Source organism: Trichomycterus rosablanca, chromosome 15 (genome assembly GCF_030014385.1).
Source record: "Trichomycterus rosablanca isolate fTriRos1 chromosome 15, fTriRos1.hap1, whole genome shotgun sequence".
Lineage (NCBI taxonomy): Eukaryota > Metazoa > Chordata > Actinopteri > Siluriformes > Trichomycteridae > Trichomycterus > Trichomycterus rosablanca.
Genome location: NC_086002.1, coordinates 23,469,314 through 23,495,167, shown reverse-complemented (window position 1 = coordinate 23,495,167; position 25,854 = coordinate 23,469,314). Strand labels below are relative to the sequence as shown.

General features: G+C 40.1%; 1 protein-coding gene and 1 pseudogene across 1 annotated transcript in view; one reads left to right on the top strand and one right to left on the bottom strand.

The window, feature by feature from the left end:
- LOC134328803 (uncharacterized) overlaps window positions 1-25,854 on the bottom strand; it is a 450,585-nt gene that overhangs the window by 416,791 nt on the left and 7,940 nt on the right. The window lies entirely within an intron of this gene.
- On the top strand, window positions 295-13,343 carry LOC134328714 (NACHT, LRR and PYD domains-containing protein 3-like; annotated as a pseudogene).

The window sequence follows — 25,854 nt, the reverse complement described above, 5'->3', positions numbered from 1 at the left end:
TTAAGTCCCATTTCCCTTGGGTGTTTAAATTCATTGAATAGTTTGTCCAGTGTAATTGAACCTACAGGGATATGGCTGATCTCTACTTCTCTACTTCACCTCCTCTTTTCTGTAATTACATAAACACAGCAAAATGTGAGTTTAGATGAACTAAACCAACTGCTAGTTAAGCTAGCTGTCTGATCACTTTGTCATGTACCTGGAGGTGTTAATCTCAACTGAAACTTTCAGGTACCCTTGTGCTTTTTTATATAGTTTATTTATTTATTGGTTTTACCCTTACTTCAGTGTGATGGAGGGTACGAGACCAGATTCACCTGAACCCAGCTGTGTCTCCATGAAGAGCGACCAGTCAATGGGACAACCACTTAACTTTAAAGATGGAGGATGTTCTCCTGATCTGAGGTCAGTATAATATCATGGTATGTTAGTGCATTAGGGTTTCAGTATGGGCTGATGATTCCTCATCAGAACTAAGTAACGTTTAAAAAAATACTTTTTTTTAAAATTATTAATAAAGAGTGACTGGTTAGTGGAGCATCCAAACCAATTTAGAGATTCTTTATTTCATATTTCAACCTCTACACATTCATTGTAGTTCTTTTATGTTCGGTTGTACCTATACCCCAGTGTGATTGAGGGTGGGAGACCAGATTCACCTGAACCCAGCTGTGTCTCCATGAAGAGCGACTGGTCAATGCATCACCCATTTCACTTTAAAGATGGAGGATGTTCTCCTGATCTGAGGTCAGTATAATATCATGTTCTAGTGCCTCCAGTTCAAACTCATTAAACTTACTTAACTAATCAATTCATTTAGACTTTTCTAATTAGCTAGGAAATATTTCAATAACTGGATGATGGAACATGCTAGTGTTCAGTACTGCTGTGTATATTTATTGATGTTGTATAATAAAGACTGAAAAGCTGCACAATTCCTTATTTTCTTTTATTTACAGAGCACAAAAGAAGAAATTAACTGTTACTTACAGAGATCAGTTGGAATCCATATTTAAGGTATGTATGTATGTGCAGGGGTTGGACAAAATAACTGAAACACCTGTCATTTTAGTGTGGGAGGTTTCATGGCTAAATTGGACCAGTCTGGTGGCCAATCTTCATTAATTGCACATTGCACCAGTAAGAGCAGAGTGTGAAGGTTCAAATAGCAGGGTAAGAGCACAGTTTTGCTCAAAATATTGCAATGCACACAACATTATGGGTGACATACCAGAGTTCAAAAGAGGACAAATTGTTGGTGCACGTCTTGCTGGCGCATCTGTGACCAAGACAGCAAGTCTTTGTGATGTATCAAGAGCCACGGTATCCAGGTTAATGTCAGCATACCACCAAGAAGGACAAACCACATCCAACAGGATTAACTGTGGACGCAAGAGGAAGCTGTCTGAAAGGGATGTTCGGGTGCTAACCCGGATCGTATCCAAAAAACATAAAACCACGGCTGCCCAAATCACGGCAGAATTAAATGTGCACCTCGACTCTCCTGTTTCCACCAGAACTGTCCGTCGGGAGCTCCACAGGGTCAATATACACGGCCGGGCTGCTATAGCCAAACCTTTGGTCACTCGTGCCGATGCCAAACGTCGGTTTCAATGGTGCAAGGAGCGCAAATCTTGGGCTGTGGACAATGTGAAACATGTATTGTTCTCTGATGAGTCCACCTTTACTGTTTTCCCCACATCCGGGAGAGTTACGGTGTGGAGAAGCCCCAAAGAAGCGTACCACCCAGACTGTTGCATGCCCAGAGTGAAGCATGGGGGTGGATCAGTGATGGTTTGGGCTGCCATATCATGGCATTCCCTTGGCCCAATACTTGTGCTAGATGGGCGCGTCACTGCCAAGGACTACCGAACCATTCTGGAGGACCATGTGCATCCAATGGCGGTGCCGTGTATCAGGATGACAATGCACCAATACACACAGCAAGACTGGTGAAAGATTGGTTTGATGAACATGAAAGTGAAGTTGAACATCTCCCATGGCCTGCACAGTTACCAGATCTAAATATTATTGAGCCACTTTGGGGTGTTTTGGAGAAGCGAGTCAGGAAACGTTTTCCTCCACCAGCATCACGTAGTGACCTGGCCACTATCCTGCAAGAAGAATGGCTTAAAATCCCTCTGACCACTGTGCAGGACTTGTATATGTCATTTCCAAGACGAATTGACGCTGTATTGGCCACAAAAGGAGGCCCTACACCATACTAATAAATTATTGTGGTCTAAAACCAGGTGTTTCAGTTATTTTGTCCAACCCCTGTATGTGTGTAATAATAATGATGCTTGTCTAGTTGTCTGTAGGTAAAATGAATACTGTAAGGGATCTTATGTTGATTTTGAATTCTGGACCCTCCTTAGATGTTGTTCTGGTTCTTACGTATGTGTTTTATATGGGGTTAATGGGACTCACAACAACTAGTTTCAGTATAATGTTAGAACTACATCATTCATTATATGGTCACGTCACTCATCTTTAATTACCTAATGCCACTTATTGTGATGATCTATTCCTCTAAATTCCTCAACAGGAACTGGAGCTCAAAGTCATCAACATGTTAAAGAATGAGCTAAACAAGTTCAAAAAGCTCCTGAATGAAGATTACCCAGCATGCTCTAAGCAGGAGGTGAAGGACAAGGAAGGTCTGAGTAGTTTCAGAGAGGGGGCGCTAAAGATCACACTGAATGTTCTGAAGATCATGAACCAGACAGACCTCGCTAACACCCTGCAGAGGAGTAAGAGATCTAAATACCTAAATTATTTACTTCTTTACCATTAGATTTTTTTTTTTACATATTCATCTTGGTTCAAGAATCATCTTGGCTTTTGATTGGCCATTAAAATCTATTATATAATGTTTTATGAGCACCAGGTACTTACTATATTAGATGAGAACACTCGCTGGTGTTTTTGCTTTGTTTTGTTTTTCCTTTGTTTTTCCTTTTGCGGGTCTTTTGGACTCTCCTGTATTGACGGACTCGTCTTTCTATTTTCAATTTGCAAGCTGAAACTTGCTTGTGATAATGCCTGTTGACATTCATGCTTTTCACCTGCACGAGCCCTCTTCTCCTACACTGTGACTGCATCTGTGGTGAGTGTATTTCTACTCCCTTGCTTTGTTGCTGTTGCCAGTTTGTTCTGTGGTAAGCTATAGCATTTCTGCTTGGTGCAGTGAGTTTTTGTTGGCTAACATGTGTGGTCTGAGCATCTGTTATGTCTACGGCCGGTGTCCAGAGTTTTTGTTTTCGGCATAGAGTTGTGCTGTGCATTTTAAATTTTTTTGTTTTTATGCTTTGGCAATGTTTAAATACTCACGGTCTAAACTTAAACACCTCGACTGCCATGCACGCTTGGATTCTGCATCATAAAATCTCTGCCGGTCACTTGGAACTGGACGTCCACGTTACATCCACCGTTTAAAAAGTGGACCCTCGTTTAGTTATGGCTATGATGGCTCTGATGCGTGGATCCCGACTATATGGACATATAATCGTCCTCGCCGGTGTGACACTAAAGCCATCCGTGGAGTAAATCATGGCCATCTTCGTCCACTTTCAAAACTGGTTGAAACTTCCCTCCCAAGCTGTCGCTGTTTTAACCTCACCCATCTTAACGCACGATCCATAACTAATAAAGCCTCGTTAATCAATGACCTCATCATCCAGAAAAAAGTGGATATGTTTTTTCTTTCTGAAACCTGGCAACAACCTGCTGACTATTTACATTTAAACATGCTGACACCCCCAGGCTACAGTTATCTCTCAAACCCTGACTGAAAGGGAGAGGAGGTGGTCTGGCTGTGGTTCATCATTCTGGTTTGACAGTTAAAGAACTTTCACTATTCAATACCACAACCTTTGAATATATTGCTTTAAAGATTGTCTCCTCCTCATCTTTACTGCTTCTGTTAGTTTATCGCCCTCTCAAACCTGCTACAAACTTCTTGTCTGAACTTAATGAACTTCTTACAATCATCTCATCTCTTTGCTCTGCCATAATAGTGCTGGGTGACTTTAATATCCATGTTGATACTAAATGCTCTTTTACATCTGTTTATTTCAGTTTTAGAGTGTTTTAACCTGTTGCAGCATGTTGACTTTCCAACTCACCCTCATGGTCATACTCTTGATTTACTTTGCTCTACTGGTTTGAATGATATCTCTGTCTCTGGTTCAGTTTCTGGTATTTCTGACCATAAGCTCATTGAATGTAGTTTCCACACTTCTACTCCTTCCCCTTGTGAAAATTTCCTGTTGTCTATCGTGATATTAGGTCTGTCAATCTTAATCTGTTTGCTGCTTCTCTTAAGTCTTCAGTCCTGTCTGATTTACATAACCTACCATCCCCTGAGTGTGGTTTCCCTTTATAATGACACTATCTCTGGACCACTTAATGATTTTGCCCCTTTTAAGAACAGACTTCTCTTTACCACTCGCTCTTGTCCGTGGTTTACCCCTGAACTAAGGGTGCTGAAGGCCATTGGTCGGCGTCTTGAGCACCTGTATAAAAAACTGACCTAACTGTCCACTCTCTACTGTACAGTCAACACACCCACAAATATAGGGATGCCCATAATACTGCCTGCTTTAACTACTACTCCTCCATCATTAATAATGCTAAGTCTAGGCCAAAAGCTCTCTTCCAAACTGTTAACAAACTCCTCCATCCTCCTGTATCAGCATGTACCTATTCAGCTGAACAATGTCAGGACTTTCTACATTTTTTGTAAAGAAAATTAATCAGATCTATAGCCTCTTTCCTTCTACTTCTCAGTCATTCGTCTTCACTGACTCTTCTACTTTGAACACAAAGCTAACTTGTTTCACACCTGCTGACTCTTCCTTGGTTTCTGAACTCATCACTAAGTCTAAAGCTTCCTCCTGTCAGCTTGACCCTGCTCCCACCCCTCTACTTAAGGCCTGTTCATCTGTAATCAACATCCCAATTGTTACAGTGATAAATTCATGTCTCTCTTCTGGTTGTGTTCCTACTGCCCTTAAAACTGCTGCAGTTATTACTCCTATACTTAAGAAACCTAAATTGGACTCGTCTTCACTTTCTAATCACAGACCCATCTCACACCTTCCATTCTTAGCTAAAGTAATGGAAAGAGTGGTTGCTTCCCAACTCCAGACATTTCTGAGTGATAATGCTCTCTATGAGCCATTTCAGTCGGGTTTCCATACTCACCACAGCACTGAAATAGCTCTTCTGCGAGTAGTTAATGATCTTCTCCAGTCTGCTGATAGTGGTTCTCTCAATATTCTCCTCTTCCTCGACTTAAGTGCAGCTTTTGATACTGTTAATCATGATGTTCTCATTTCTCGCCTTTTCTCTATTGGTATCACTGACACAGCTTTACAGTGGTTCAGGTTGTATCTTACAGACAGACAGCAGTTCATCACATTAGGTTCACAGAAGTCCTCTACTTTTACTGTTACATGTGGCATCCCACAGGGCTCAGTTCTTGGACCTCTACTTTTTGTAATTTACATTTTACCCCTTGGCCAGATCATTTATACTCATGGCCTAAATTTTCATTGTTATGCTGATGATATTCAGTTATATCTCAGTACACACACATCCTCAGTTTCCCATTCCAGTACATTAATTAACTGTATTTCTGATTTAAAGCTCTGGATGCACAATAACTTTCTTATGCTAAATACTGAAAAAACTGAAGTCTTACTGGTTGGCCCTAAACATCTATTGTCAAAGTCATTCAATTTTTCAGTTAGTATTGATGGCCTGCTCTTTAAGCCTGCACCTGTTGTTAGGAAGCTTGGTGTTTTATTCGACTCATCACTTAATTTTGATCTGCATATCAAGTTCCTCACTAAGACAGCATACTTTCATTTACATAACATTGCTCATCTTCGACCGTTCCTGACCGATAAAGATGCAAAAACCTTGGTTCATGCCTTCATTATGTCCCGTATTGACTACTGCAACTCCCTGTTTGTTGGTCTCCCTGTAAAATCTATACAAAAGCTACAGTACATTCAGAACTCTGTGGCTAGAGTTCTTACCCACACTAAGCATTCAGCTCACATCACCCCCAGTCTTTTTCAGTTACATTGGCTGCCAGTTTCGTCCCGGATAAAGTTTAATCTTTTACTACTTACTTTCAAGGCCTTGCATAACCTTGCTCCCCTCTACCTCAGAGAACTGCTGACCTCTTACACTCCCTCTCGCTCTCTTAGGTCTTCTTGTAATAATTTACTTGTTGTTCCACGCACTAGACTCTCCACTTTGGGAGGGAGGTCCTTCAGTGTCATGGCCCCCAAACTCTGGAACTCACTTCCTCAATCTCTTCAGGACTGCTCTTCCTTTTCCACTTTTAAATGTGACTTAAAAACTTAGGTTTTTTTTCTTTTTTTTTTTGCTATCGCTTTGTAAAGCGTCCTTGGGTCTGTGAAAGGCGCTATAAAAATGTAACTATTATTATTATTATTATTATTTATTGATCATGCAGTAAAATATTGATCACCTTTGTTTGTTTATTAGAACTATTAGTCTCTGTATATCAGAAAAAGCTCAAATCCAATCTGAGAGAGAAATTTAAAAGAATTAATGAAGAAATCTCCCAGCATGGAAGCTTAGCACTTCTAAATGAGATCTACACAGAGCTCTACATCACAGAGGGTTGGAGTGGAGACGTCAATAATGAACATGAGGTCAGACAGATTGAAGCAGCATCCAGGAGACCAGTAACACAGGAGAAACCCATCAAATGCAATGACCTCTTTAAAGACACGCCCATCAGAACTGTGCTGACTAAAGGAATCGCTGGAATTGGAAAAACAGTCTCAGTGCAGAAGTTCATTCTGGACTGGGCTGAAGGAAAAGCAAATCAGGACGTCATCTTCATATTTCCACTTCCTTTTAGAGAGCTGAACTTGATGAAGCAGGAAAATCTCAGTTTGATGGAACTTCTTCATCAGTTTTTCCCAGAAGTAAAAGACCTACCATCATTAGACTGTGATGCTTATAAAGTTTTGTTCATCTTTGATGGTCTGGATGAGTGTCGACTTCCTCTAGATTTTCAAAATAATGAGCGATTGTGTAACATAACAAAGTCAGTAAAAGTGGATGTGCTGCTGACAAACCTCATCAAGGGGAACCTGCTTCCCTCTGCTCACCTCTGGATCACCACTCGACCAGGAGCAGCCAATATGATCCCTCCTGAGTGTGTAGACCAGGTAACAGAGGTACGAGGGTTCAGTGACCCTCAGAAAGAGGAGTACTTCAGGAAGAGGATCAGTGATGAGATCCTGGCTAGTAAAATTATCACTCACATAAAGTCATCAAGAAGCCTCTACATCATGTGTCACATTCCAGTTTTCTGCTGGATCTCAGCCTCTGTTCTAGAGAGAATTCTGGGTGGAGCCGAGGGGAAACAGATCCCCAAAACTTTGACTCAAATGTTCACTTACTTTCTGATCTTTCAGATAAAACACAAGGAACAAAAGTACCATGGGAAATCTGACCCTGATCCACACCAGACCAGTGAGATGATACTGGCACTGGGGAAACTGGCCTTCCAACAGCTAGAGAAAGGAAACCTGATCTTCTATGAAGAAGACCTGACAGAATGTGGCATTGATGTCAAAAGCACATCAGTGTACTCAGGAATCTGCACCCAAATCTTCAAAAAAGAGACTGGGCTGCACTTGGGTCAGGTCTTCAGCTTTGTGCACCTGAGTGTTCAGGAGTTTCTGGCTGCTTTATATGTATTTCTCACCTTCATTAACAAAAACAGAAATGTGCTGGTGAAGAAACATACTGGATTCTTTAACATCTTTAGAAACCCTATGTCTGCCTTTCTGAAGAGTGCAGTGGACAAGGCCTTACAGAGTGAGAATGGACACCTGGATCTTTTCCTCCGCTTCCTCCTGGGTCTCCCACTGGAGTCCAATCAGACTCTCTTACGAGGCCTACTGCCACAAACAGGAAGTGGCTCTTACAACAAAGAGGAAACAGTCAGGTACATCAAGGAGAAGATCAGTGAGAATCTCTCTCCAGAGAAATCCATCAATCTGTTTCACTGTCTGAATGAGCTGAACGATGATTCTCTAGTGCAGGAAGTCCAAAAATACCTAAACAGAAGAGGTTATGCTTATCACGATGAACTCCGTCTGTCTCCTGCTCAGTGGTCAGCTCTGGTGTTTGTGTTGATGAACTCAGAAAAGAAGCTGGATGAGTTGGATTTGAGGAAATATTATCCATCTCATGAAGGTCTTCTGAAGATGCTGCCAGTGTTGAAAGAATTGAGAAAAGCTGAGTGAGTCATTTATTGACATATGATTCAAGATTTAATCACACAAACATTAATCGTTAAATGTACGAAGCTGAGATGGTGTAGAAGTGTTGCAGTCTGATCTCCAAATGTGTCTGAAAATAACATCTAATTTATTAACTTAATTATAATGTAAATAGTAATGTTCACTGTTTCTGCACCACCTACTAACTTGCACTCTGCTAATGATACTGAGTATAAAATCTGATGTGAAATGGAGGAAATCATTAACCACAGAGCTCCAAAAATCTCAGGTCTAAATGGTGAACACAAGTTCAGTAATAAAGGGAGAAGTGCATTAATAATAGACAATCTTTTTAAATAAAGACACTCATGTTAGCATAAACGGGGCGCTCAAGTGGTGCAGCAGTAAAGTACACTAGCCCACTTTTGCAGAGATCTGAGGATGTTAGCATGGAGGGAATTGATCTGACTGATGTGTAATTATATTTTCAGGAGCTAAAAAGAATTAGTTCCCAGTCGTGCTGTGCAGAAATACAGCAGTGAGAGTGAAACATCTACAGAGTAAAATAGTGAGTAATTATGGAATGTAAATTTAATTTAGATCAAATGATTGGACCACTTCATACTGGTCAGGACTACGGTGGATCCAGTGCTACTCGAAAACACATCCAAGAATGTAGGAAAACACACTGGTGACACACACACACACACACACACACAGTCACTCTCATCTGTTTCAGGATGGAGATTGAAATCAAGTTGTGAGTAATATTGTATTAATTCTCAGGTGCTACACAGCTACAGGACACAGCGCTTTGGACTGTGTAGAGATGTGAAGCTCCACTCCTTTGTAAATCAATACAGTAGATCAGTCCTGCTTTTGGTGGATTCATCATTTTAACTGTTTTCACTTTTATCTGCAGTGTAGTCTGATCTGATTATTTCTCTCCAGGTTGTGGGAGTGTAATCTAACGGAGGAAAGTTGTGAAGTTCTGTCCTCAGTTCTCAGTTTAAACTCCTCCAGTCTGAAACATCTGAACCTGAGTAACAATAAACTGAAGGATTCAGGAGTGAAGCTGCTCTCTGCTGGACTGGAGAATCCACACTGTAAACTGAAGATACTAGAGTAAGATCTTCACTTTCACAAAGTTTTATACACATTTATTCATTTACACTAGTCACTTCATCCTGAAAAAAAAAACATTCAGTGTAAACAAATAGACCATATCAGGGCAACACACACACACACTTTGAGAGCCAATGTTGAAATTATTACTGATTCAGAATCATTAATTCAGCTGCTTTCACTTTCATCTGCACTGCACTCTGGGTAATATTATCAGATCTGCTACTGGGATTCTACCTACTGCTCCAGGGTGACGTCTTTCATTTCTCTGATTGATGAGATTATTTCTCTCCAGGTTGTGGGATTGTGATCTAACAGAGAAAAGTTGTGAAGTTCTGTCCTCAGTTCTCAGTTTAAACTCCTCAAGTCTGAAACATCTGAACCTGAGTAACAACGACCTGAAGGATTCAGGAGTGAAGCTGCTCTCTGCTGGACTGGAGAATCCACACTGTAAACTGGAGATACTGTGGTAAGTATCTTGAAGAAATGGTGAAGACTGTTTACAAGTGCACATCAGGCAGTAGGTTTCTGTGAGGTGAAACTCGTTCACCTGACTTACTGTTAGAATTAACATACAAATTGTACATTATTATTTGATATCTACACTTGATGAATTGTTCGGTCATGTTGGAAAACGCATTTACATCACAACTCGGACAGTTTAGTACATCATCATAAATTTCAATTTGTCTGACTTTACCTTCTGACTATACAGGGTGTTCATGTGGTGCCTCCTGGTGAAAAAATTCTCTTTTCCCATAAGACCCACACCACCTGAAAGCAGGGAGTGTGTTTTCTTTCATGTGCACACACACATGCACACTCAGTCTTTTAGATACAATAACTTACACCAGGAGCCACTTAGAGCAGCTAATTTACCCTCAGTGTGCTTTTGTGTTCAGAAAAAAAAAACCTGAAAATACATGGAACTATCAGGAGAACATACAAAACACAGACAATAACTAAAAATGATAACTGAACCTATGAGCTCAGAAACTGTGTTACAGTGCAGTACTCACTCTACCAGCTGCTTCACCCACCATCCTGATATATTAAGAGTTTGAACACCACTATGAAAACTCCTTTGTGATTCTGAACCATTATTAAACAACCAGAACAGAAATCCCAGGTTTCATTAGTTTGTGTTTGGGAGGGTTTTTGGTTTTGATTGTGTAGGTGTTGTAGTCGGATTGTTGCTAAATGATCTACCAGCTAACAAAGATCTACTGAAGATTCCACATTTGATCTCTGAAAATCTTTAAAATGTGGAATCCACTTTAAGTCTAAAATCACATTTTACACTCATGTTGGAACAATTACTGATTCAGCATCATCAATTCAACTGCTTTCACTTTCATCTGCACTGCACTTTGGGTAATATTATCAGATCTGCTACTTGGATTCCACCTACTGCTGCAGGGTGACGTCTTTCATTTCTCTGATTGATCTGATTATGTCTCTCCAGGTTGTGGAATTGTAATCTAACAGAGAAAAGTTGTGAAGTTCTGTCCTCAGTTCTCAGTTTAAACTCCTCCAGTCTGAAACATCTGAACCTGAGTTACAATAAACTGAAGGATTCAGGAGTGAAGCTGCTCTCTGCTGGACTGGAGAATCCACACTGTGAACTGGAGATACTGGGGTAAGATCTTCACTTTCACACTGTAAATACAGAAGATCTTTGTAGACTGAAGACTGCTTTCAAGTGCAGATGAGCAGTAGGTTTCTGTGAGGTGAAACTCGTTCACCTGACTTACTGTTAGAACTAACATACAAATTGAACTAACATACATATTGTACATTATTATTTGATATTTACTCTTGATAAATTGTTTGGCCATTTTGGAAAAAACATGATCCAAACTCCTGTCTGATTATGAAGCATCATTAATTAATCTAGAACTGAAATACCAGGTTTCATTAGTTGGTGTTTGGGAGGGTTTATGCTTTTTGAATGTGTAGATGTTGTAGTGTGATTGTTGCTAAATGATCTACCAGCTAGCAAAGATCTACTGAAGATTCCACATTTGATCTCTAAAAACCTTTAAAATGTCAAATGAACTATTAGTTTGAAATCACAAGTTACACTCATGTTGGAATGATTACTAAGTCAGCATCATCAGTTCAACTGCTTTCACTTTCATCCGCAATGCAGTCTGGGTAATATTATCAGATCTGCTACTTGGAGTCTACCTATTGCTGCGGGGACATCTTTCATTTCTCTGATTGATCTGATTATTTCTCTCCAGGTTGGTTGATTGTAATCTAACAGAGGAAAGTTGTGAAGTTCCGTCCTCAGTTCTCAGTTTAAACTCCTCCAGTCTGAAACATCTGTACCTGGGTTATAATGAACTGAAGGATTCAGGAGTGAAGCTGCTCTCTGCTGGACTGGAGAATCCACACTGTAAACTGTAGAAACTGGAGTAAGATTCATACAGAAACTGTTATTGATGTGTGTATGAGTTTGATGTTTTACTCATTTTCAGCACACAAGATAAAACACTTTATCATTAATATAATAGAATAGTTTTACATGTTGAAGATTTCTCAGTGATGTTGTCTGGTTGTGGATCTGAATGGAGATGGAGGAGGAGGTGGGAGAAGATGATGTATGATTTTCTTTATATGATTTTCTTCTGCAGGTTAAATAGCTGCAGTATTACAGATGAAGGTTTTACTGCTCTGGCTTCAGCTCTGAAATCAAATCCATCATCACGTCTGATAGAACTGCAACTGAGCGACAATAATCATCCAGGAGAATCAGGAGTAAAACTGCTCAAAGATCTACAGGAGGATCCACAATGTAACCTGAAGAAACTAAGGTAACTTACTGTTGCTTAAACACACACACACACACACACACACACACACTACATACACATGCAGTAGTATTGTAAAATCACAACTGCTCATTAGCAGAACTTCATCTGTATCAGGGTTCTTCAGTGAACAACAAATTGTGTAAAATGTTCTATAATTGTTCCAGCTGGTGTTTGTGTGTGTGTGTGTGTGTGTGTGTGTGTGTGTGTGTGTGTGTGTGTGTGTGCCAGTGTTTATACTGGTATTCATTGTGTTGAGTCTGATAGGTGACTGAAACATCTGATCATGTCCGATTTCTTCTTCAGCATCTGGTTCTAACATACATTGAATTATGAGAAGAAGATGAAGAGCAGTGGAGATAAACACCATCTACTCTTCACACTGGGATTCTACATGGTGACACTTTTTAGCTGTTTAGCTTCTTACTGCTCTAATCTGTAAACGTTCATGACATTACTTCCTGTACAACATTAAAACTCTCAAACCCACTCTGAAGTGCTGATGGACCTTCATCTCCTCCTTCTGTACAGTGCAGTAAGATTGGAGAGTCCATCAGGTTACTGCTACTAGCAGTATTAATCTGGTAGACTGAACGCCAAGCACCTGGTACAGGTGAGTTAGGACCTGGGAAACAGGGTGAAGGTCCATGAGGACTGCTTTAGAAAACCCTGCATTAGCTTGAGCAGTAGCATGCTGATCACTATCTGACATGTAATGAAAGTTTAAAGAAGTTTAAATCTACTGAAGATGTTGAGATTCTGCCTGGATGAGAACATGAGGAGGATTACTCGAGTGGCCAGAAAATTAGCATGCTGCATATAATGCTAATAAATGATAATGCATACATATTCTGTAAAGGCAGCAACACTATCAGGCCTGTAAGTTTAAAGCTACTGGAGATGTTGAGATTCTGCCCGGAGGAGAACATGAGGAGGATTACTCGAGTGGCCAGAAAATCTCCAAGGATCTTCACTGGGAAATTACAGACATTAGTGAGGTCTCAAGGTCAGAACATCTTTCTACATAACCACAAAATGTTTAGAGGGCTGACTGAAGAAAGTCTCTCTTCTGTATGATTCTCACCCTGGCTGGAACTTTCCAAAGGATCTTGTTGAATGGTCAGAACAGATTAAAATAGACATCAAATAGTAGAGGTCCTGGGGTGGAGTGTACATAATGCTCTCCTTTTTGCAAGTCTAAATCAGACCACAGTTTTGTACAGACTATTACCCACATTCCATTGTTATCCTGTGATGTTTCTCCCAGTATGCAGTAGGACTTTGGAATGGTATATATATATATATATACAGTGTATCACAAAAGTGAGTACACCCCTCACATTTCTGCAAATATTTCATTATATCTTTTCATGGGACAACACTATAGACATGAAACTTGGATATAACTTAGAGTAGTCAGTGTACAACTTGTATAGCAGTGTAGATTTACTGTCTTCTGAAAATAACTCAACACACAGCCATTAATGTCTAAATAGCTTGCAACATAAGTGAGTACACCCCACAGTGAACATGTCCAAATTGTGCCCAAATGTGTCGTTGTCCCTCCCTGGTGTCATGTGTCAAGGTCCCAGGTGTAAATGGGGAGCAGGGCTGTTAAATTTGGTGTTTTGGGTACAATTCTCTCATACTGGCCACTGGATATTCAACATGGCACCTCATGGCAAAGAACTCTCTGAGGATGTGAGAAATAGAATTGTTGCTCTCCACAAAGATGGCCTGGGCTATAAGAAGATTGCTAACACCCTGAAACTGAGCTACAGCATGGTGGCCAAGGTCATACAGCGGTTTTCCAGGACAGGTTCCACTCGGAACAGGCTTCGCCAGGGTCGACCAAAGAAGTTGAGTCCACGTGTTCGGCGTCATATCCAGAGGTTGGCTTTAAAAAATAGACACATGAGTGCTGCCAGCATTGCTGCAGAGGTTGAAGACGTGGGAGGTCGGCCTGTCAGTGCTCAGACCATACGCCGCACACTGCATCAACTCGGTCTGCATGGTCGTCATCCCAGAAGGAAGCTGACGCACAAGAAAGCCCGCAAACAGTTTCCTGAAGACAAGCAGTCCAAGAACATGGATTACTGGAATGCCCTGTGGTCTGACGAGACCAAGATAAACTTGTTTGGCTCAGATGGTGTCCAGCATGTGTGGCGGCGCCCTGGTGAGAAGTACCAAGACAACTGTATCTTGCCTACAGTCAAGCATGGTGGTGGTAGCATCATGGTCTTGGGCTGCATGAGTGTTGCTGGCACTGGGGAGCTGCAGTTCATTGAGGGAAACATGAATTCCAACATGTACTGTAACATTCTGAAACAGAGCATGATCCCCTCCCTTCGAAAACTGGGCCTCATGGCAGTTTTCCAACAGGATAACGACCCCAAACACAACCTCCAAGATGACAACTGCCTTGCTGAGGAAGCTGAAGGTAAAGGTGATGGACTAAACCCAATTGAGCACCTGTGGCGCATCCTCAAGTGGAAGGTGGAGGAGTTCAAGGTGTCTAACATCCACCAGCTCCGTGATGTCATCATGGAGGAGTGGAAGAGGATTCCAGTAGCAACCTGTGCAGCTCTGGTGAATTCCATGCCCAGGAGGGTTAAGGCAGTGCTGGATAATAATGGTGGTCACACAAAATATTGACACTTTGGGCACAATTTGGACATGTTCACTGTGGGGTGTACTCACTTATGTTGCCAGCTATTTAGACATTAATGGCTGTGTGTTGAGTTATTTTCAGAAGACAGTAAATCTACACTGCTATACAAGTTGTACACTGACTACTCTAAGTTATATCCAAGTTTTATTTGTATAGTGTTGTCCCATGAAAAGATATAATAAAATATTTGCAGAAATGTGAGGGGTGTACTCACTTTTGTGATACACTGTATATATATATATATATATATATATATATATATATATATATATGCAAAATTATAATTCACTAAACTAAATGATTAAATCAATACACTACAATAGGTTGAAATAATAAGAAACAAAGTGATGATTCTTATTAATGATGGTAATAATAAAAGACTATGTATTAAGTATGTATATATTTATACTAATGTATAATTATTATTTGGGAATATTTTATGTGGAGTTTGTATTCTTAATGACTTTTATCTTCCTGCAGCAATGCAAGTTTTTTTTTTTCACAAGTTTTGCATTTGTCACATTTGTACTGTATGTATCAGACAATAAAACACATTATAATATTAAAGACCAAATACAAAATGTTTTAAACAATGGCTTTTAAACAGTGGTTTCATTTATTGAAAGAAAAATTATGTGTGTGGCCCTATGAGGAAAAAAACTGCACCCTTGGCTACTAAATCAACCAGTTAACCAAATTCTACTGACTATTGGGTTTAAATGGCTAGTCACACCCAGGCTTGATTACTGCCAAACCTGAATAATCTAAACATTGTGGTGGAATTTTATGTATATAATATTTTGTGTATGCATATTATATAATATTTTGTGTATGTGTATGAGGGGGGCATCCAGATACTAGTTGAAAGGCACAATGGTTTACAGCTGGACTTTACGACAGAAACAGGATTCACCCATGGGGGGGGTCTGGAATTTACAAAGTCTTACATCTGTTTCACCCTGGGGGGTCCTGTGATTCCTGTGGACAATGCATGGTCAACGCATGGACATTTGGGATTAGCCAATGAGACTACACCATGAACTGTATGCATTTAATGTTGAAAGGTGTTCTTGAAGTATAAAAGACACAAGTGTTAACAGTTCGGGGAAGGTCTGGTCAGATACTGTCTGAAGCCTTCCCGCTGGCATTACGTTCTTAAGAATAAAGGGTATTCTTAATTCCTAAGGCAAACTGGTCTGGTCTGGTTAATATCGTGGAAAACATTTTTGCCACTACATTTGGAGGTTCCACCGAGATGCCTATATCCTTTGTTTCCAGAGATCTCGGACTGCAGGACTAAATTATCAACAGGCGGCCGCCATTATTCAGTGTGAGTGATTCTGAGTCGATTGGCTTATGAATTTAGAATAAAAAGGAAGATACAGGACGCTGTATCTTAAGGTAGGATACGGGACGCCATATCAAAGAGTTTCCGAGTCACGTTAACTCGAAGGTCTTAGAATAATTCATTCTCAGTTTTGTTTAAGTTAGAGATTTTTTAGGTACCGAATTCATTAAGAATTTGAGGATTCCAAAACAATGTCTTACAAAACAAGGTTTTAGAATATATATATTTTTAGGTATCGAATTCACCACGAATTCAAAGATTTTAAAACAAGGTTTTGGAATAATTTAATCTCAGGGCTGTGCAAACTAAAGTGCAAACTAGAGAATTTGTGAAGGGTTCCAAATTCACTTAAGAATTCACCACTTAAGAATACACAAACACATAACTATACAGTGAGGAAAATAAGTATTTGATCCCCTGCTGATTTTGTAAGTTTACCCCCTTACAAAGACTTGAACAGTCTATAATTTTTATGGAAGGTTTATTTTAACAGAGAGAGACAGAATATCAACAAAAAATCCAGAAAAAAAAACATTAAATAAAAGTTATAAATTAATTTGTATTTAATTAAGGGAAATAAGTATTTGATCCCCTACCAACCAGCAAGAATTCTGACCCCCACAGACCGGTTATGTGCCCATGAGGCACACAAATTAGTCCTGTCCATGTATAAAAGACTCCTGTAACAGAATCAGTTTCTTCCATTCAAATCTCTCGACCACCATGGGCAAGACCAAAGAGCTATCAAAGGATGTCAGGGACAAGATTGTAGACCTGCACAAGGCTGGAATGGGCTACAAGACCATCAGCAAGATGCTTGGTGAGAAAGAGACCACTGTTGGTGCGATAATTCGAAAATGGAAGAAATACAAGATCACAGTCAATCGCCCTCGCTCTGGAGCTCCATGCAAGATATCACCTCGTGGGGTAAGAATGATTCTGAGAAAGGTGAGGTCAGTCCAGAATTACATGGGAGGAGCTTGTCAATGATCTCAAGGGATATACAGTATATATATATATATATATATATATATATATATATATATATATATATATATATATATATATATATATATATATATTGTTACGACCCTCTGGGTCCTAATGTGTTTGTGTAGTATGGTTTTTCTGTTTTACAGGACTGCTGAAGATGCACAAAGCTACCACTAGGGGAAGACGACTATAAAAAAAAAAAAGACGTCTGAGAAGATGGAGGGGGGAACGTTTTGCTTGTAACGTGTTTCGGTGGTGTTTCCGGTTCTCCCCAATCTATTGAGTCTAACAAAAGAGCTTTTGTGTGTGATTTAATGTGGTATGGCTTAGGGTTATTGTAATTCTTAAAGGTAACTAACGTGTATGAGTAGAGGACATCCTCTGACTGGATTAAAGTAATTGATAGGAAAATATTCTGTATATCTTCACTTTGATGGAGAAGAAAGGGATTTCGGTGTGACTTGATTGCTTTTCTCTTATTTTTCTCCTGGTTTGTGTTAGTTAGGAAGTTGGGTAAGAAATTGTATTTGCTTTTATTTTTGTTTGTTAGGTTAGTTAAGTTTTCTTTTCTGTTCTGTTAGTTTAGTTTTGTTTATTATTTTCTTTTCTTTCCTGCCCTATTGTCCTTTTCAAACAAAGCCTTTTGTCCCAAGTCTGGAACTACTGTAAAATAAAATTAACATTTGGATTATTGCAAAGCTGGTTGTATTTGTGAATTGGGGGGAACCGGGAGGACGCGGATTATGTTGTTTGTTTGTTTTTATGTTACCATCTGACCTAGACCGGTATACTGTATATATACAGTATATATACAGTATATACAGTGGGGCCAAGAAGTATTTAGTCAGCCACTGATTGTGCAAGTTCTCCTACTTAGAAAGTTGAGAGAGGTCTGTAATTTTCATCATAGGTACACTTTAACTATGAGAGACAAAATGAGAAAAAAAAAATCCAGGAAATCACACTGTAGGATTTTTAAAGAATTTATTAGGTATGGTGTGCAACTCAGCATTCTTCTTCCTCCAAACACAACGAGTTGAGTTTTTACCAAAAAGTTCCATTTTGGTTTCATCTGACCACATAACATTCTCCCAATCCTCTTCTGGATCATCCATATGCTCTCTGGCAAACTTCAGACGGGCCTGGACATGTACTGGCTTAAGCAGGGGGACACGCCTGGCACTGCAGGATTTGAGTCCCTCTCGGCGTAGTGTGTTACTGATGGTAGCGTTTGTTACTTTGGTCCCAGCTCTCTGCAGGTCATTCATCAGGTCCCTCCGTGTAGTTCTGGGATTTTTGCTCACCATTCTCATGATCATTTTGACCCCACGGGATCGAGGGAGATTATCAATGGTCTTGTATGTCTTCCATTTTCTTACAATTGCTCCCACAGTTGATTTATTCACACCAACCTGCTTGCCTATTGTAGATTCACTCTTCCCAGCCTGGTGCAGGTCTACAATTTTCTTCCTGGTGTCCTTTGACAGCTCTTTGGTCTTGGCCATGGTTGAGTTTGGAGTCTGACTGTTTGAGGCTGTGGACAGGTGTCTTTTATACAGATAACGATGTCAAACAGGTGCCATTAATACAGGTAACGAGTGGAGGACAGAAGAGCTTCTTAAAGAAGTTACAGGTCTGTGAGAGCCAGAAATCTTGCTTTTTTGTTATTGACCAAATACTTATTTTTCACCATCATTTACAAATAAATTCTTAAAAAATCCTACAATGTGATTACCTGGATTTTTTTTTCTCATTTTGTCTCTCATAGTTGAAGTGTACCTATGATAAAAAGTACAGACCTCTCTCATCTTTCTAAGTAGGAGAACTTGCTCAATCAGTGGCTGACTAAATACTTTTTGGCCCCACTGTATATGTATACGTATATACAGTTGAAACCAGAAGTTTACATACACTATATAAAAAGACACGTGCATGTTTTTTCTCACTGTCTCACATGAAATCAGAATAAACTCTTCCTGTTTTAGGTCAATTAGGATTACCACAATTATTTCTATGTGCTGCCAGAATAATGAAAGAGAGAATTTTTTAAGGCAATTTTTATTACTTTCTTCAAAGTCAAAAGTTTACATACATTTCATTAGTATTTGGTACTGTTGCCCTTAAACTGTATGACTTGGGTCAAACGTTTAGGATATCCTTCCACAAGCTTCTCACAATAGTTGGCAGGAATTTTGGCCCATTCCTCCTGACAGAACTGGTGTAACTGAGCCATGTTTGTAGGCCGCCTTGCTCGCACCTGCCTTTTCAGCTTTGCCCATAAATTTTCTATAGGATTGAGATCAGGGCTTTGTGATGGCCACTCCAAAACATTGACTTTGTTATCCTTAAGCCACTTTGTAACCAGTTTGGCAGTATGCTTCGGGTCATTGTCCATTTGGAAGACCCATTTGCGCCCAAGCTTTAACTTCCTGGCTGATGTCTTGAGATGTTGCTTCAGTATTTCCACATAATGTTCTTTCCTCATGATGCCATCTATTTTGTGAAGTGCACCAGTCCCTCCTGCAGCAAAACAACCCCACAACATGATGCTGCCACCCCCATGTTTCACAGTTGGGATGGTGTTCTCAGGCTTGCAAGCTTCCCCCTTTTTCCTCCAAGCATAACGATGGTCATTATGGCCAAACAGTTCAACTTTAGTTTCGTCAGACCACAGGACATGTCTCCAAAAATTCAAGTCTTTGTCCCTGTGTGCATTTGCAAACATTAATGTTTATTTTGGAGTAATGGCTTCTTCCTGGCAGAGTGGCCTTTCAGCCCATGTCGATACAGTACTCGTTTCACTGTGGATAATGACATACTCCTACCAGCTTCAGCCAGCATCTTCACAAGGTCTTTTGCTGTTGTTCTTGGGTTGATGTGCACATTTCGGACCAAAGCACGTTCATCTCTGGGACACAGAACCCGTCTCCTTCCTGAGCGGTATGATGGCTGGACATTCCCATCTTGTTTGTACTTGCGTATAATTGTTTGTACAGATGAACGAGGCACCTTCAGGCATCTGGAAATTGTACCCAAGGATGAACCAGACTTGTGCAAGTCCACAATTCTCTTCCTGATATCTTGGCAGATTTCTTTTGACTTTCCCATGATGTTACTCAAAGAAGCAGTGTGTTTCAGGTGTGCCTTAAAATACATTCACAGGTGTCTCCACTTAACTCAGATGTTGCCAATAAACCTTTTAGAAGCTTCCAAAGACATGACATGATCATATGGGCTGTCCCAAATTGTTTAAAGGCATAGTAATCTTAGTGTATTTAAACTTTTGACTTTGAAGAAAGTAGTAAAAATTGCCTTAAAAAATTCTCTCTTTCATTATTCTGGCAGTTAGCACATAGAAATAATGGTGGTAATCCTAATTGACCTAAAACAGGAAGAGTTTATTCTGATTTCATGTGAGACAGTGAGAAAAAACATGCACATGTGTCTTTTTATATAGTGTATGTAAACTTCTGGTTTCAACTGTATATATATATATATATATATATTAGGGCTGTCAAACGATTAAAATTTTTAATCGCGATTAATCTCAGAATTTCATATAGTTAATCACGATTAATCACATTTAAAAAAATCTGTGTAAATGTTATAGAAAACAAGGATTTTTAAGTGAAATGTTACAATTAAAATGGTGAACACATTTTATGCTAAATGTACTTATGTTAAAAACTGCTGGGACAAGAGAAAACTGTAAGGGAGTTTATTCACTCACATACTAGGCAGTAAATGTCAGATTGTAGGTTAGAATTTCTCCATCAGCAAACATTGTAGATCAGCGGTGCTTTAGGTGGGATAAGGCGTAGTTATTGTATCAGACTTGTCTGTGGTTGTATCGTGACGATGGTTTGATGGACGTTTCTACACGAAGTGAGTGTGTTTTGACCCTTTGGGGCTTCCATAGTTCATGAACTAACGTGCTCGACTCAGCTTTCCGGTATTCGGTACAGAAGAAGAAGTTAATTAAGTGTAATAAAGTGTTCTGCTCCCGACAACTTGTGAATATAGCGTGTATTTATTTCTTTATTATGCAAGTGCATCACTACCACGATCGGTTACATTATGTTAACAAACCGCAAATGAACAACGGTGGCAAGTCCGACATTAAAACGTTTGTTCTACCAGTCAAGTGTCAACATGAACTAGAATTTGCGTTAATGGCACTAATTTTTTTAATCGCGTTAAATTGAGGTCGCGTTAATGCGTTATTATCGCGTTAACTTCGACAGCCCTAATATATATATATATATATATTAGGGCTGTCAAACGATTAAAAAATTTAATCGCGATCAATCTCAGAATTTCATATAGTTAATCGCGATTAATCACATTTTTAAAAAAAAGAAGAAAACAAGGATTTTTAAGTGAAATGTTACAATTAAAATGGTGAACACATTTTATGCTAAATGTACTTATGTTAAAAACTGCTGGGACAAGAGAAAACTGTAAGGGAGTTTTATTCACTCACATACTAGGCAGTAATACTATCCAGCAGAGACCCTTGACTTCGTATAAATGTCAGATTGTAGGTTAAAATTTCTCCATCAGCAAACATTGTAGATCAGCGGTGCTTTAGGTGGGATCAGGCGTAGTTATTGTAACAGACTTTTCTGTGGTTGTATCGTGACAATGGTTTGATGGACGTTTCTACACGAAGTGAGTGTGTTTTGACCCTTTGGGGCTTCCATAGTTCATGGAATAGCATGCTTGGCTAACGACTCTAGCTGTCCGCTATTCGGTACCGTAACAGAAAAAGTAATAAAAGTGTTATGCTCCCAACAATTTGTGAATATAGCGTGTATTTATTTCTTTATTAAGCGAGTGCATCACTACGACGCTCGGTTACATTATGATAACAAACCGCAAATGAAAAACGGTGGCAAGTCTCAACATGAACTACGGATGACTCGCAGGGCCAAATAGAATTTGTGTTAACGGCACTATTTTTTTAAATCGCGTTAAATTGAGATCGCGTTAATGCATTATTAACAGCCCTAATATATACCTACAGCCCTACTGTATGTATATATACAGTATATATATATACATACAGTAGTGTTCAAAAAATATCAGTGAATTAAAAAAAGTGAATAAAGCACAAAATCATTAAAATAACTTTTATTTCCATAAATGCAAATGCACTGAAAATACTACACTTTCAATTCTAAATCAAAACATTAACAGAATTTAGCCAGTTTGTGTTCATCCTGTACAGAAAGTTAAGGAAAATGAATATTAGGCTGTTTAAAAAATAGCAGTGCCAGCATTTTTCTTAAAAAATGTATATATGAACTGAAAATGTTTAAGGTTTCACTTTACTTTAAATTACTGAACTAATATTTAGTGGCATAACGATTGTTTCCAAGATCTGTGTTGCATGGAGTCGACCAACTTCTGGCACCTCTGAACAGGTATTCCAGTCCAGGATGATTAGACGACATTCCACAGTTCTTCTGAAATTTTGGGTTTTGCCTCAAAAAAACGTGTTTCAGATATCAGCCCACAAGTTCTCTATGGGATTGAAGTCAGGGGATTGGGCTGGCCACTCTATTACCTCAATCTTGTTTGTCTGTAACCAAGATGTTTTGGGTCATTGTCATTTTGAAACACCCATTTTAAGGACATTTCTTCTTTTGACATAGGGCAAAATGATCTCAAGTATTCTGATATATTTAAACTGATCCATGATCCCTCGTATGCAATAAATAGGCGCAACACCATGGTATGAGAAACATCCCAATATTATCATTTTGTACCACCATGCTTTACTGTCTTCACAGTGTACTTTGGCTTGAATTCAGTGCTCAGGGGTCGTCTGACATACTGTCTATGGCCACTAGACCCAAAAAGAACAATTTTGCATTCACCAGTTCACAAAATGTTGAGCCATTTCTCTTTGGACCAGTCAATGTGTTCCTTGGCAAATTTGAATTCATTCAGGACACGTCTTTTTCTTAACAATGGGACTTTGCAAGGAGTTCTTGCTGGTAAATTGGCTTCACTTAATCATCTTCTGTACTCACTGGTAACTTCAGATGTTCCTTGATCTTTCTGGAGGTGATCATTGGCTGAGTATTTGCTATTTTGGCTATTCTTCGATCCTTTCAAACAGTAGTTCCACGCTTCCTTCCGCGTCTTTCAGGTTTTGGTTTTCACTTCAAGGCATTTGAGATCATTTTAGCTGAGCAGCCTAGAATTTACTGCACTTCTACAATCAACTTTTTAATCAAAGTATGCTGTTCATCAGAACAGTGTCTGGAACAACCCATTTTACCCAGTATTTCAGAAGGAAATGCACTATGACCAAACTGTGCAACATTTGCCACCCTCCTACATTAAATGAGGGCCAAAATTGACACCCGTTCTTCTGCAGAATCAGAATCAGAATACTTTATTGATCCCCGAGGGGAAATTTCAGATGTTACAGTTGCTCAGATTGTATATATGTATTAAGAATATATTAAAAGGTAAGAATATATTAAAAAGTAAAGTAAAGTAAAAACGCTCTTAAAATAAAGTGGCAAAACACTCTTAAAATACACTTAAAACGCTCTTAAAATAAAGTGGCAGATGCAGTGGTGACATATATTGCACTATTTATGATACAACTATCATATTGCACGTATTGTAAGGTCTATTACTTAAGTGAGGAGTTGTAAAGTTTGATGGCCACAGGTAGGAATGACCTCCTGTGGCGCTCCGTGGTGCTTTTGGGTGGAATGAGTCTTTGACTGAACGTGCTTCTGTGTCTTTCCAGTGTGTTGTACAGCGGGTGAGAGGTATTGTCCATAATGGACCTCAGCTTAGACAGCATCCTCCTCTCTGACACTGTCGTCAGCGAGTCCAGCTCCACACCCACCACATCACTGGCCTTACGGATCAGTTTGTTCAGTCTGTTGGCATCTGCCACCTTCAGCCTGCTGCCCCAGCATGCAACTGCATAAAGGATAGCACTCGCCACCACAGACTCATAAAAGATCTTTAGCATAGTCCTGCAGATGTTGAAAGACCTTAGCCGTCTCAAAAAGTAGAGACGACTTTGGCCCTTCCTGTAGAGGGTTTCCGTGTTTTTACTCCAGTCCAGTTTATTGTCTATGTACACTCCCAGGTATTTGTAGTCCTCAACAGTGTCCACACTGACCCCATTGATGGACACAGGGGTCACCGGTGCCTTTTTTCTTCTCATGTCCACAACCAGCTCTTTTGTCTTTGTCACATTAAGCTGTAGATGGTTCAGCTCGCACCATGTGACAAAGTCCTTCACCGTAGCCCTGTACTCGTCCTCATCACCCTTGCTGATACATCCAACTATCGCTGAGTCATCAGAAAATTTCTGAAGGTGGCAGGTCTCAGTCCGATAGCTGAAGTCCGTGGTGTAGAGGGTGAAGAGGAAGGGAGAGAGAACAGTTCCCTGTGGTGCTCCGGTGTTGCTGATCACTCTGTCCGACACACCATGCTGCAGGCGCACGTACTGAGGTCTGCCGGTCAGGTAGTCTGTAATCCAGGACACGAGGGGGGCGTCTACCTGCATCGCTGTCAGCTTCTCACCCAGAAGAGCCGGATGAATTGTGTTGAATGCACTGGAGAAGTCAAAAAACATGATCCTCACCATGCTGGCTGGCTTGTCCAGGTGAGTATAGACTCGGCCAAGCAGGTAGATGATGGCGTCCTCAACTCCCAGACGTGGCAGGTAGGCGAACTGGAGTGGGTCTAGAAGTGGCTGGACTATGGGTCGGAGCTGGTCCAGGACTAGCCTCTCCATGGTCTTCATGATGTGGGACGTCAGTGCTACTGGTCTGTAGTCCTTGACGTCACTAGGGCGCGGCGTCTTCGGAATAGGAACGATGCAGGACGTTTTCCACAACACGGGGACACGCTGGAGACTCAGGCTCATGTTGAAGACATACTGCAGGACTCCACACAGCTGGGTGGCGCAGGCTTTAAGGACCCTGGGGGGGACCCCATCGGGGCCAGCAGCCTTGTTTGTGTGGAGTCTATTCAGCTGGCTCCTCACCTGGTCAGCAGTGATGTACACAGTAGGGGAGATTTGTGATGGGGGGTTGGATGTGTGAGCTGCGCTATCACAGGAGGGGAAAATGAATGAATGACTTCACTGAACTCCTCACTGCTATTATTTTGAACAAGCCCCTTTCAATCAATGCTTCGATTACTCAGACTGAGCGGCATGCATGTCCTAATTGTTGGGTTTGTTTTGTTTTTATTACTCTACTACATTTTCAAGTAAATTTTTTTGCTATGTAGAAATAGCATTTCAACTAAAAACAGTGATTTATCAGGTTAATGGTGTTGGACTGCTAGTTTTTTGAACACCACTGTATATATACAGTATATATATATATATATATCAGTGGGGGCAGCTGGTCTTTCAAAGAGGGGAAGCTCATTGTTTGCTTACATCATAAAATTTGTCAATTTATTTATACATAAATTCTGCCCTCTGTTCCTTTTCAAGAAAATGGCCTGTGATCCTATCGTACCAAGTAGGCGTCTTTTCCAGGGACTTGACCAGTGTCCTCTCAATGGCCAGCAGAGCTAGGCTGCTTAGACGGTCTTGGCCCATTGTGTTGTGGGTGTAAGACTTAA